This window comes from Pseudonaja textilis, chromosome 2 (assembly GCF_049901715.1).
Source record: "Pseudonaja textilis isolate UNSWEBS1 chromosome 2, rPseTex1.2, whole genome shotgun sequence".
NCBI classification, from domain to species: domain Eukaryota; kingdom Metazoa; phylum Chordata; class Lepidosauria; order Squamata; family Elapidae; genus Pseudonaja; species Pseudonaja textilis.
This window is the reverse complement of record NC_141991.1, coordinates 67,391,551-67,406,225: the sequence shown is the minus strand read 5'-3', so window position 1 is coordinate 67,406,225 and position 14,675 is coordinate 67,391,551. Positions and strand designations below refer to the sequence as shown.

Below are 14,675 nucleotides of genomic sequence, written 5' to 3'. Positions count from 1 at the left end.
AAAACAGAAACAGATGTCCTAACCAAAGGATTCAATTATGCTATAGCACCCCAAAAAATCCCCACCGAATCCATCATATGTGCAGTAGAATCCAGCCTAACTAAATTAAATACAGATGAAGCTGATAGAATAAGACACCAAATTACTAACATCCTATGCACAAGCAAACCACCCAAAAGCAACTTGCACAAAGAGGAATTAAAAGCCCTGCAAGCCCTAAAGAATGACAGTAGCATAATCTTACTTCCAGCAGATAAAGGTAATGCCACAGTAGTAATGGATAGAAAAGACTACGAAACAAAATTGACCTACTCCAAGACTCCACATACAAACCCATAAACACAGACACAACCACATATCTGGAAAAAATAACCAAGAAGAAAATTATAACCAGCCACATGAGCAAAGAGATCTAACAGACGATCATCCCAAGAGAAAAATCTTCCAGATGCCCCAAACTATACAGCCTCCCAAAAATACATAAAGAAGGGATACCTCTCAGACCCATAGTCAGTATGTTCGAGTATTTTCCCATGTCATTATAGTTGTGCTTTTAAAGTTGTAGCAACGTTTCGGCAGAATCTCATCTGCCATCATCATGCTTCTGTATAGTGTTTGTCTGTGAGTCAGACTTTCACAGCTGTTTCTGTTTTAAATTTGGTGCTAGCCTACTGCTGTGCCAGAATGGTTTTTTTCTTCATCCTGATTGGTTGGGAGTCTTGGTCTGTGTTTATTGGTCTTGGAGTTTGCTGTGTTCTGCTTGATTGCTGTTTCAAATATCTTCTGTCTGTTTTGTAGCCTTTTTTGTCTTGATTGGCTGGCAACATTGTGTTTCCTATATTGGAGGCTTTTAGTGTGGCTTGGGTCTGAGTAAACAGACGGCTATCATTTATTAGGAAGCTGGGTTTCATCTGGGTGTCTGGTTGGGGTGTGTTTGAGCTGGAGGTATCAGAGGGAGTCTGTTTGTGCCCAGGTGTTTCCCTGGCTTGTGGTGTGGAGATTTTTTTGTTTGAGAGTGCAGGCTTCCAGATAATTGACAGTCTGGTGGAATCATCACTTCTATTCATGCTTTCAGGTCTTTTTTTCAAACTCTATGACTTCTCTGATAATTCTGTAGCTGGGGTTTTCTATAGTGACTAGGGTTTTGGTGCCATTGAAGTCTATGCTATGACCTGTGGCTTTCATGTATTGGACTAGTGAGGAACTGTGTTCCAGCTTTTTTACTGCAATTTTGTGTTCATCTAGGGGGGTACTTATTCTTCTATTGGTCTGCCCAATGTATGTGGCAGGGCATGTTGCACAGGGGACTTCATATATGACTTGGTTTTCCAGGTCAATTTTATCTTTGGGGTTTCTTGGGATGGCTGCTATTTTTCTGTCTGTTTTGAAGGCAGTCTTGATGTGATGCCTGTGTAGTATCTTACTGATTTTGTCTGTAGTACCTCTTATGTAGGGCAGGACAGCTGTTCCATAGGTCTGTTCATCTTCTAGGTCTCCATTATGTCTCAGTGTGTTTTTTGTGGATCAAGCCGGTGATTTTGCTTTTGTGGAAGCCATTGGCTGTCAGTACTTTAGTCAGGGTGCATAGTTCAGTCTTTATGTGTGTCTTGTCTGCCAGGCATTTGGCTCTGGCCATTAGTGTTTTGGCCACGGAGTTTATCTGTGTTGGGTGGTGGTGGGATTGGGTGTTGAGGTAGTGGTTGGTGTGTGTTTTCTTCTGGTATATGGTGTGCCCTAGTGTGCCATCTGTTTTTTTTGTAGATTAGTACATCTAGGAATGGTAGTTGTTTGTTTGTTTCCATTTCCATGGTGAACTTGATTTTGGGGTGTGTGCTGTTTAGATGTGTTAGGAAATAGTTTAGGTTTTCTTTTCCATGGGGCTAAATAACAACAAATGTGTCATTGATGTATCTTAACCATAGTTTGGGTTTGTGGGTGACATTGGCTAGGGCTCTGGATTCGAATTCTTCCATGAACAGGTTTGCAATGATGGGTGACTCTAACCCTAACCCAAACCTGTTCATGGAAGAATTCAAATCCAGAGACCCAGCCAATGCCACCCACAAACCCAAACTATGGTTAAGATACATCGATGACACAATTGTTATTTGGCCCCATGAAAAGAAAACCTGAACAATTTCCTAACACACACCCCAACCAGGCACCCAGATGAAACCTAGCTTCCTAACAAATGATAGCTATCCGTTTACTCAAAGCCAAGCAACACTAAAAATCTCCAATACAGGAAACACAATGTTGCCAGCCAATCAAGACAAAAAAAAAAGCTACAAAACAGACAGAAGATATAAGAAACACCAATCAAGCAGAACACAGCAAACTCCAAGACCAATAAACACAGACCAAGATTCCCAACTAATCAGGATGAAGAAAAAACCATTCTGGCACAGCAGTAGGCTAGCCCCAAATTTAAAACTAAAACAACTGTAAAAGTCTGACTCACAGACGAACACTATACAGAAGCCTAATGATGGCAGATGAGATTCTGCCGAAATGTTGCTACAACTTTAAAAGCACAACTATAATGACGTGGGAAAATACCTAAACAAAGCTGAATGCCATACATGTAAGTACCACAAAAACTTAAGAAAATAAATATATATATATATATATATATATATATATATATATATATATATATATACATTCTTAAGTTTTCGTGAGTACTTTTACATGTATATATATGTACATATGTATATATGTATATATATGTGTGTATGTATGTATATATATATATATATATATATATATATATATATATATATATAGTCACAGAAAGGTGGTCTTTCTCATTTTTAAATTGCAGGGTAGAGGTATGTAGCCTTTCCTGGGCCAAGAACCACCTTCTGGGCATAATTCTGAGTCAACCTTTACCTCTACCTTTTATCTTTATCTTTTAGATAATGGTTATCAATATGGATGTAGATATTTGTAGATTTGGCAACAGAAATGAAAGTAGATCAGGCAAACCAGAGATTTTTTATTGGGAATTTTACCTGATACATATAATAAAAATTTGAAGTATTTGATTGTAAATGTATTAACAGCGGCTAGGATTGTATTTGCTAAAAATTGGAAGAATGAGAAAATTCCATCAGAGGAAGAAACTATTAAGAAAATATTGGATTGTGCTGAAATGAGTAGATTGACATTTGAAATTAGAGAACAAGAAGATAAACAATTTTATGAAGTTTGGGATCTTTTTTATCAATGGTTAGATAATAAAACATAATAATAGAATATTTAGACTTAGGATATAATTTTCTTTGATATTATTTTTATAAAACTTTACTAAGATAGATTTGGTATGATCTTATGATTTGTTGTAAAATAAATTAACTAAATTATAGTTATCTCATTAAAGTATGAATTAACAAAATTATAGTTAAATGATTTCTCAGTAATGATACTAGGTTATACAATTGTTGATTGATAATATGAGTTATTATGTAATATAACTATAATGGCGTCTAGGAAACAGATGCACAAAAAAAAAGTGGTAAACCAACCGATACACTGTTTGTAAATCTATGAAGGAGGATGATGTTTTTATGTTTTATGTTGTATGTTTTATGTGGTCTTGTTTGTTGTTAAAATCAATAAAACTTAAAAAAAAAAAGAATTGAAAGTAGATTAGGACTAATAGTAAAAAGCATCTTCCTTCATGAATATTTAAATATTTCAATTCCTTGAAAGGCCCAAATGGCAATATCACTGAAACAACATTGCTAAGCGATATAGTTGTAAAGTGAAATATCATGTGTAAAGTGAAATATCATACGCCCACTTACAGACTGTATTTGTTAAGCAAATAACCTTCAGTCATTAAGTGCCACATGATGTGATCATGAATTGCAGCTTCATGTCAGTTTCCTCATTGAGTTTGTTTGTTGGAAGCCGTCCGTGAAGCAAATGGCAGTCAAGTGACTATGGGACAATGTGATCATTGTAAATATCTGCTGGTTTGCCAAGCACCTGGATAATGATAACATAAGCACAATTTTTCCCACAGAAACTTTCTCACAGAGAAAACAGTGTTATGTTAAAAAAAAAAAAAGTCGGTTGATTAGAAGAAATGAGGGGAGGAAAAAGAAATCAAGTTGGATATTAGGTAGTGCTGAAGATTTGTTTCTTCTGGAGGAGCCTGGGGCTAGGTTCCTAATGTTCTTGGATGAAGCCTGTATGTAATCACCAAAGAAGAAAAATAACCAGCAATGAGCATGACTTTCTGAGTTTGATGGCCCCAAGGAAAAAAAAAACAGGTATTGCTTGCCCAAGGGAAAATTCCAACTGGTTTAATGAACACCTTTGTTCAACCGTAAAAGAGGAAGATGGTGTGAGAAAAGCTGTACACAAATATTTCTGATTGTTGTGGTTCGCCAGCAGCAGGTGTGGATGGTTGAGGTCTCGTAGAGCGAGAACTCGGATGAGGGGCCTGCATGTGATGTAGGGATGGGGCCAGGACTATCAGGGAGTGGAGTGCTGCCCTCAGAGATTGTGAAGGCTGGCAGCAGTGATGCAGAGGACCCCGAGGAGCCTGTGCCCAGTGTGCATGCACGCAGGGCTGCTCAAAGGAAAGAGCAGCTGCAGCAGCACGGGTGACTCAGGAGTAAGGCTGCAAAGTAATGGCCCCTACCTTAAGAGATAAAAGCCAGCTTGAGAGATTCTTTGCAGGAAGCAAAGAAGTTCTTGCACTTCAAGCTTTGTGGAAGTTTGGACTATCTTGGTTTGTGTTTGAAGACTTTTTGTTTGGAATATTTCTTGGCAACTTAATCTACTGCTTTTGGCAGCCTTGCACAACCTTATCAGAGACAATTAGTTTTAATAGCCTTTTATCCAGAGGTGGTATTCAGCAGATTCTGACCAGTTCTGGAGAACCAATAGCAGAAATTTTGAGTAGTTCAGAGAACCAGCAAATACCACCTCTGACTGGAGATTTTACAATATCCTTCCCCTACCACTCCCACCAAGCCATGCCCATAGAACCGGTAGTAAAAAAAATTGAATCCCATCACTGCTTTTAACCGTGAATGAATGGAATTAGCAAAGAAGTATTAAAAGGTTTTGCTTTTATCTCTATTTGATGCTTGTTTACTTGGAATAAGGTTTGGGTCAGAACACTCATTTAGCAGTTGCCTCGTACAGTGACATTCAGAGTTATGATGGTGAAGAAAAGGAAACTGGATCAATCCTCACATTTACAACCTCCACAAGTCTGTAAAGCAAAGGAAAGCTGAAGAAAGATCATAAGCAGAGTCTCAGTTTCACTTAGCAACTACTTCACTTAATGACTAAATTGTCAGTCCCAATTTGTAAGCAAAGACTACCAACACTTACTGTACATAGTATCAAGCTTAAGCTAATTACTTGACACGCAGAGAAAGATTTGACTTAGACGTATTGATAGAGGTAGCAATGAGTCATTGCCAGATTCCTATTCTGTTCTAGCTGAGGGTAAAGAATGTAAAGAAGAGTAAAGCACCTGAAAGCAGGTCAAGGAACAATGGATGGAAATTAACAAGGAGAAAAGTACCCTGGAATTAGGGAAAAATTTTGTGACAGTGAGACCAATTAATCAGTGGAATGCCCCCAGAAGTTGTGAATGCTCAAACATTGGAGGATTTTAAGAAGAGATTGGACAACCACTTGTCTGAAATGGTGCAGGGTTTCTGTTAGGAATATGAGTCACCTAACAGCTATTTGGGTTAGAAATATATAAACCAGGATAAACATTTTAAAACTGTAACTTTAAGAAAATGCAAAACTGTAATTAGGTGTGGTTTCTCAAACGGCCATAAGATGGAGCCAGAAACCTGGTTTGTTTAGTCTGAGTCTCAGAAGAGAGTGTGAGCATATCTCTGTTTTCTTCTGTTGGAAAGTATTGCCGTTGCTCCATTTCATCTAATTGACTGATATTACTGGATTTAATGTAAGTCTGTTACTGAACTGTTTTTTGACACTGGACTTTGATATTTGGATTGTCCCTGGATTGAAAACTGACTGATTTACTTGTGAATGACTTTGGATTGCTTATTTTGGACTTTGCTTAAACCTTTCTGGAAGTAAAAACCTACATTTACTGTACAGTGTATCTGTGTACTGTGTGTGTATTATTCAAACACTTCTCTCAAATACATCTCCCTGTATGCGCTCATTCTCCTAATGGGGAATTACTTCAACAGTTTTCTGCTTGAGCAGACAGTTGTACAGGTCTCTTATAATTCTGTTATTCTGTTAACATGGGGAAAATGCATTCGGCAAACCATCTTAATGGAATACTGCTTCGATTGCTTTACATGGCAGAAAACTGAGCTGAGAAGCTTACTTGTCTTTCAATGGTGCCTTTTTCCAGGAGGAGGAGGAGGAGGAGGAGGAGGAGGAGGAGGAGGAGGAGGAGGAGGAGGAGGAGGAGGAGGAGGAGGAGGAGGAGGAGAAGAAGAAGAAGAAGAAGAAGAAGAAGAAGAAGAAGAAGAAGAAGAAGAAGAAGAAGAAGAAGAAGAAGAAGAAGAAGAAGAAGAAGAAGAAGAAGAAGAAGAAGAAGAAGAAGAAGAAGAAGAAGAAGAATCACTTCTTGGATAAGTGATGGCAGGATGGTGGGGACAGTGGAAGGATTAGTTCTGACAAGATGAGGTGGTGGTGGTGATTTGGAAGGATTATATTTCTTTGCAGTCATCTGGTCATTAGCACTCTCACTGAGAGCTCTTGAGGCCACTTGTGTGTTTATCTATGCCTGCAGAGTCACTTGTATCAGAGTGCAAATGCTGAAAAGGACTGCATTGTAGACAGGGGATAGGTGGGTTATCTCTGTTAATAATTAAGGGGGAAAGTCACAGGGAGGGTTTTCTTGGCCGTATGATGGAATATTTGCCTTTGTGACATATACTTCACCTGGAATAAGAGATATAGTAATAAACAGAATATTGCTTCTCCAAAAGTGAGGGAGAGCCTCCTAACTAATGTGATATCGGTAGCAAACTTCTAATTATTGTATCTTCTTCAGATTCATAAATATATTGAACATATACCTGTAGTCATGCAGTTATGCATCATAATTAAAAATAATAATAAAATACATACATTGTTGCAAAAGAAGAAGACAGAATATATAATGATTTCACTATTTATTGATAAATGAAACTGAGGCACTGTGAATTTTCACTGAGTTAAAGCAGCAGAAGCAGAGGAAAGAATATGGTGGTTTAACAGATAATCAGAGTTGGAAGGGACTTTGTAGGTCATCTAATCCAACCCCCTGCCCAAGCGGGAGACCCTATACCATTTCTGACAAACGGCAGTCCAATCTCTTCTTGAAAGCCTCAAGTGATGGCGCTCCCACAACATCTGAGGGCAAGCTGTTCCATTGGTTGATTGTTCTCACTGTTAGAAAGTTTCTTCTTATTTCCAGCTTAAATCTCTCCTTGTTCAGTTTCCATTCATTGTTCCTTGTCTGGCCTTCAGGTGCTTTAGAAAATAGTTCGACTCCTTCCGCTCTGTGGCAGCCCCTCAAATATTGGAAGACCGCTATCATGTCTGCCCTGGTCTTTCTCTTTACTAGACTAGCCAAGCCCAGTTCCTGCAACCGTTCGTTGTATGTTTTAGCCTCCAGTCCCCTAATCATCCTGGTTGCTCCTCTCTGTACTTTTTCTAGAGTCTCAACATCTTTTTTATAATGTGGTGAACAAAACTGGATGCAGTACCCTAGGTGTGGTCTTACTAAGGCTTTATAGAGTGGTATTAGTACTTCCCTTGATCTTGATTGTATCCCTTTGTTAATACAATTTAGGATTGCATTAGCTTGTTTGGCTGCTGCTGCACACTGCTGGCTCATATTTAGCTGGTTGTCCACTAAGACTCCAAGATCCCTCTCACAGTTACTGCTATTGAGCCTGGTTTGACCCAGTCTATATGTGTACTTTTGGTTTTTCTTGCCTAAGTGTAGGACTTTACTTTTCTCTACATTGAATTTCATTTGTGTTATGTCCTGAGGACTTTCTCACCAGGTCATCCTTGTGTGGGCGTTATTCCCCATTCCATTGGTCGTTCTCCCAGCAGCCAGCTATAAAGCAGGCTCGGGTCAACTTGCTGATTGCTGCGAGCCAGTTCCAGGTTGCAAGCACGGTCAGCCCTTTATTTGTAAATAAAGTACTGTTGCACTCATGCTCTGGTTCAGCCTCTCATTGCTCAAACTTAACAATTTTGTTTCATATGGCCCAGTGTTCTAGTCTGTCAAGATACATCTGGATCTTGAGCCTTTCTTCTTGGGTGTTCGCTATTCCTGCCAGCTTAGTATCATCTGCAAATTTGGTAAGTTCCCCTTCTATGCCCTCATCTAAGTCATTAATGAAGATATTGAAGAGTACTGGGCCTAAGACAGAACCTTGTGGCACCCCACTGCTTACTTCCCTCCATGTAGACTTAGACCCATTAAGGACTACTCGTTGAGTACGGTTTGCGAGTCCATCTAGTGGTGGTGCTATCTATTCCACGTTTTTCTAGCTTACTGAGAAGTAGGTTGTGGTCTACTTTGTCAAACGCCTTGCTGAAATCTAAATATATTATGTCCACAGTATTTTGCTGGTCTACTAATTTAGTCACTGTGTTGAAGAATGAAATAAGATTGGTTTGGCATAATCTGTTTTTAACAAACCCGTGCTGACTGCTAGTTATTACTTTACTTGTTTCTAGATGTTGGCAGATCTGTTTTTTTATTATCTTTTCCAGTATCTTCCCAGGTATTGATGTTTGGCTGATTGGTCTATAGTTTCCTGGGTCTGATTTTTTTTCCTTTTTTATAGATCAGCTCTTTTCCAGTCCTCTGGTAGTTCCCCGAGGCTCCAGGATTTTTGAAAGGTGTGGTGCAGTGGTTCTTAGATGACCTCTGCCAGCTCCTTTAAAATTCTGGGATGTAATCCATCAGGCCCCAGTGATTTGTTTTCATCAAGATCAGACAGGTGTTCTCTTACTATTTTTTTGCTTTTTTTTTTTTTTTTGCTTATGTCTTTTACAGTTATGTTTTTGGTGGGTGGAGTTATAGTTTCTTTTTGTATGAAGACGGATGCAAAGAATGAGTTAAGCAGTTCTGCTTTCTCTCTGTTATTTGTTACTTCCCTGCCGTCTTCTCTCTTTAGTGGACTGACTGTTTCCTTGATTTTTTCTTGTTATTTATATGTTGGAAGAAACTTTTTTTTTATTATCTTTGACTTTTGTTGCAAGTCTTCGTTCGTTCTGAGTCTTTGTTTTCCTGACTTCATCTTTGCAGAGTCTGGCTATCTGCTGATATTCTGCCTTAGTTGTGTGTCCCTGTTTCCATTTTTGTACTTGTCCTTTTTGTCTTTCAATTTGTCAGAGAGATCTTTGTGCAGACATGATGGTTTCTTATTGGATTTCTTGTTTTCGCAATTTGCTGGACTGGGCTTTTATGATTGTACTTTTCAGAATTTCCCAAGATTCTTGAGTTGTTTTCCCTTTTAGGATTTTCATCCATGGAATCATTCCCAAGTTCTCTCTGAGTTTATTAAAATCAACTCTTTTAAAATCTAGGACTCTGGTGTCATTATGTTCTACTGCTTGTGTTTGCATTATGTTGAATTTTAGTATGACATGGTCACTCTCACCCAAGGTTCCTGCAGTTTCAACTCCCTCTATCACTTCTTCTTTTGGACAACGTTATCAGCTACATTGGTTAGAAACCTATTTGATTTCTCACTTGATGCAGAATTAGTTTTCCAATTGATATCAGGGTGCTTGAAGTCCCCCCATTACTATTGTAGTGTGTTTCCTACATATATTTATTAGTTGATTGGCAAAAAGGACGTCTATTTTTTCTGGGTGGCCTATAGTACACACCTATGGCCGTGTCATTCTTTTTTCTTTCTTTTATATTGACCCATATGCATTCTAGGAAGTTTTCATCTTTGGTTTCATGCATTTCTGTAGCAATATAGTAGTCCTTTACATACAGTGCAATTCTACCTCCTCTTTTATGGGGTCTGGTATTTTTGAACAATTTATATCCTTCTATCAGTATGTTCCAGTCATGGGTTTCATCCCACCAAGTTTCTGTTATTCCAACTAGATCATATCTGCCTTCATGTATTAGAAGTTTGAGTTCACCCTGTTTGTTCTCCAGACTTTGCACATTTGTATATAGGCACTTGAGATCTTTATGTCTGGCACTGGATATGCTTCCTATGTCTCTTATTTGGTGTTTAAGTTTGTCTTCCTTCCCATCCTTCTTTAATTCATTATTTGACTTGCTTTCTAGAGGTTTTTGCTTGGAATTAGATCCTGGAGATCCTAAAGATTGGTCACCCTCCCCCCACTCAATTTTAGTTTAAAGCCCTCCTGATCAATTGAGCCAGTCATTTTCCAAAAACATTCTTCTCAATCTTTGTGAGATGCAACCCATCCCTTGCCAGAAGCCCATCATGGAGATAGTACAGACTATGGTCCAGGAATCCAAAGGTTTTTTTTTTGGTGACACCAACCCTTTAGCTAGTGGTTCACTTCTAGAATTCTTTGTTCTCTTACCAGATGTTGTCCTTTCATTGGCAGTATAGATGAAAGAACCACTTGTGCACCTAAGTCCCTGACTTTTTTGCCTAGCTGCTCATAATCATTTCATATTGGTTTCAAGTCCTTTTTGTGTCATTTGTCCCTACATATAGTAATAGAAAGGGGAAGTACTCTGTGGGTTTTATTATTTTGGTTAGATTCTCAGCCACATCTTTGATCTTAGTTCCAGGGAGACAACATACCTCTTTGAATAGACTGTCTGGTCTATGGATGGCAAGTTCTGTTCCCTTGAGAATTGAATCTCCTGTCACCAGCACTCGTCTTTGTTTTTCCTAGGGAGGTTTGGAGTGTTTTTCTATCTGTCAAAGAAGCATTTGATGGTGTATTTTTAAAGAAACATTTAATTGTGCTTCTTTTCTATGCGTCTGCATATTTTCTTCTAGTGAAAGTCTATGAAATTGATTGCTTAGCACCAGTGGGGCTGCATCAGAGTGGGTTGGTTTGGACAGGGGTTTTGTACTAGGCTTGTGTTTTTTTCAGTGGTTGACATGTTTCCATCTGTCTTCTTCTTCCTCTAAGGAGTCAATTTTTTCCCTTTCCCTTTCCCTTTCCCTTCTTTTTTCCCTGGGGATAAAGAGGTTCTAAATCAGTCAAAAAAGGAAAGGTTGGATTAGTAAGCAGAACTTACTGGAGTAAAGAAAGAAGAGTAGCAGAGTGAACAGCAGAAAGCTTCCTGGCTTCATGATTCCTCACTGATCTTGGTTGAGGTACGACTCTTTGGAGCAGCTGATGCTGAAGGTGAGGCCTCAAATGTTTCCCCTGTCCATCCAGGCTATATATGCATACTCTGACTACTTTGGTGATGAAATCTCTCCCTTCCAGATGCAATTGGGCGTGGAATTGGCTGTTTCTGAAGTCTGTGGCCAGCTGATCAGTTTGCAAACTTCCTTTCACACAATTGACCCAGGATTCAAGTAGTGTATGGCAACCAGATGTAACAGAGTAGTAGCAGTTATAAATTGTCTTGATTAGGACCACTCGGCTCTTTTTATTGTCTTGGGAACCAATTCTTAGAATCCAAAGTTACCCTTCCATTTTCTTTTCCCTTTAGAGCCCCCAATCCCTCTGTCCGTTCCTATGTGGAGACTGGCTTTAACCAAAGAAATAAACAATATGTGAAAAGTTTCTAATACTTGAGTAGTTTGAAGATCTGGCAAATATCACCTCCGACAGGCCCCGCCCCCATCTATTCTCTGTCTCCCGAGTCTAGGCTAATGAGCTGGGTTTTCTTTTGTTGCCCTGTACAGGAGAATGGAGCTGGAAAGCAGGTTAGTGGGGTGGGAAGGGAATGGGGATTTACAGTATCCTTCCCCTGCCATGCCCACCAAGCCATGCCCACCACACCATGCCCATCAAGCCATACCCATAAAACCGGTGGTAAAAAAAATTTGAATCCCACCACTGATTGGGATCTCATTTTTCTGAAACTAGATTAGCCCTTCTACAAAGAGATCACTTCTGGTGTTTCTCTAGCCTTGGATCAGTTCCAGATCATTTCCTTTGCACAGATTGCCATTCCTGCGTGGAAGTCTATCATAAATAAAAAATTACCAATGAAACCGTGTTCGGAATGCCACTATTTCTGAGACACAAACAGATTATCAATTTGAATTTTTCTTAGAAGGCAAAGGTAACATAATTTTCTCTGATTAGAGGACATTATTAGGCTGAATAGAAGAAGGCAGGATGGTTAACAAGAATCCATTTTATTAAAAATAGAATGAATTTGATTAAAATAGTATATTAATATTTGTATGACCTTTGGAATAATGACCATTTGCAAGGATTTTAATCTCGTGGAGTTCTCCTGGACCTCATCAGACCCATTTCTTAGGTGATGGGACATACAGCATGCCTCTCCTGTTGGGATGTGTAACAGGAGGCAGGATTGTGACTGTCCGATAAATAAATAAAGTAAATACTAAATAAATTGAACTTCCTATGTTGATTTCTTGACATTCTGTCTCACAGCCCCAACTCCAGTATGGTATTTTAGTGATGTAATAAAGAGGGCCATTTTTCTTCTACCAAAACCCCCAAGTCTTTCATTTCATTCTTTTAAACCTTCCTTTTATTTGACATTACCATCTTGCTCACATTTCTATGCCTCTTCTGAGTTCCTTCTTAACTGTTTTAGAAACACATTGCAAAGAGAACAAAAATAAGCACAGTTGGCAAGCAAGGTGTTAATTGCTGTCTCAGACAAGGAAGTGCAGTATAGTAGGAGGGAAGCCAGATCCTGTATCTCTGGCTGAAAAACTAGCAGCAAGGGTCCCTAAGAGCTGGGTGACAAATAAATTGTATAAATTATTAATAGTCTTAATCGCAGGCAAACCATTTAAGATGGCTGATGGGAATCCCACAAAGGAAAATCTGGTTAATGATATTTAATAATAAAAATAGCTCTGCAGTAAATCAGTCCAGAATTAGTTGATGATGTTATCCATTCAGTCATGTCCAATTCTTGGTGATGCTATGGGCCAGGTCTCCCCACATCTTCCAATCTTGTGCTACTTCTTTGAGTTGTTCTATAATATGGCTGGGGTCCATGCTTTGATCGTGTCCAGCTATTGTGTTCTTTGGCAGCCTGATTTCCTTTTACCACTAACTCTTCCTAACATAATTGCCTTCTCCAGTAAATTCCCCCACAGGACTCCTTCTTACTTAGACTTATACAAAAACTTCCTATTTATAAACAGGTATTTTGAGGAGTCATGCCATTGTGGTGAGCGGTTATATAAATATGATAATTAGTTAATTGTACAGATTTCATCATCACCCTTTCAGTACCTGCCATATTTTGTGTGCATGTATGCATGTGTGTGTTTGCGTGTTTAAGGGCATCAGCTTTCCAAAACTTCCAGATTCTTGTATCAAATAATTTTATTACATTTTACAAAGCATACACAATATACTGTATATAATGTTGTGCAGTTCAGATAATGGCAAGAAATAAAAGGCCTAGGAATTAGCTCCTTAGTTATATTTGGAAAAATGGTAGGTCTATTTTTTGTGTAGAGCAGTACCAATAACAATAGCACTTAGAGTTAAATACTACTTCATAGTGCTTTATAGGTTTGCCTGCAATACTGCATTCTAACCACTGCATCACCTGGGTTCCAATTTTTGTATATTCACAACCCCCTAGATAATAGACTGGATTGAGATCTGAAATAATTAGTTTTGGTTTTGCCCTTTGTCAGTGATCCAGTACTGGTAGTTGCTACTGTGGAGAACTAACCATTTTTTCCAGGTTTTAGTTTCTTGTAAAAGCACATGAACACCTGGTTCACAATGGTTGCAGCACAATCAAGGTGCACGTTTACCTTGAGCAATTCACTTCCTCTTCTGTAAACTGATATCGTGACCATCCAGAATCTTAATTGTGCAATTGTACAAATCTTAATCTTCCATTGCATAAATGTGATTCTTCTCTTGTCTTAAGTGCTTCTTCAACTAAAATACCATGCAATCCCATCAGGGTTTTAAAATGTTCTTCAGTTCACAATAAAACGTTAGCAGTTCAGTTCTCTCATCTCGCACATGATTCATTAGTCTGGTAGGTGAAAATAATAGATTTGGATCTGTTAGGAGATTCAGGAATAAACAGCAGTTCACATCAACTCCCAGCATTTTAATATAAGCAGCAACAAATTCAAAGTTTTCAGTGATTTTGTGGAATAGGTCATAAACTCCTTTCATTTCTTTTGATGTTCAAAGCAAATTCTTTCATATTAAAGATTCCTGTTCTTATTGTATCTGTTTGTGGTACTAAATTCTATTTGATGGTTTTGGTGGGAGTTAGTAAATAATAAGGTTGGTCCTGGAAATCTGAATTTTGCCCATTTATCCATAGTCTAATTTATTTAGAACTTCCTTAGTTATATTTTTGTTCTTGGACATTTAGAATATTTCTGAAACCCATCATTGGTTTCTTCATTAACCCTGTGGTCTAACTGAATTTTTAGTTTTGCAAAGCAGAATTGTTGGTGTCAAACGAAATGGAGCAACAATTGCATTGTTTTAAAACCACACTGTGTTTGTATCGCAACATTTCCTGGCTGTACAGCTGGGCCCCAGGA

At 38.5% G+C, this 14,675-nt stretch overlaps 1 protein-coding gene across 1 annotated transcript in view; it reads right to left on the bottom strand.

Annotated features, from left to right (window-relative positions):
* Positions 1 to 7,122: 7,122 nt before the first annotated feature.
* LOC148126898 (ovomucoid-like) overlaps positions 7,123 to 14,675 on the bottom strand; it is a 9,688-nt gene continuing 2,135 nt past the window's right edge. Inside the window, exon 3 of the mRNA XM_087923165.1 lies at positions 7,123 to 7,212. The gene's annotated coding sequence lies outside the window, so the exon portion shown is untranslated. The remainder of the gene's footprint in view (positions 7,213 to 14,675) is intronic.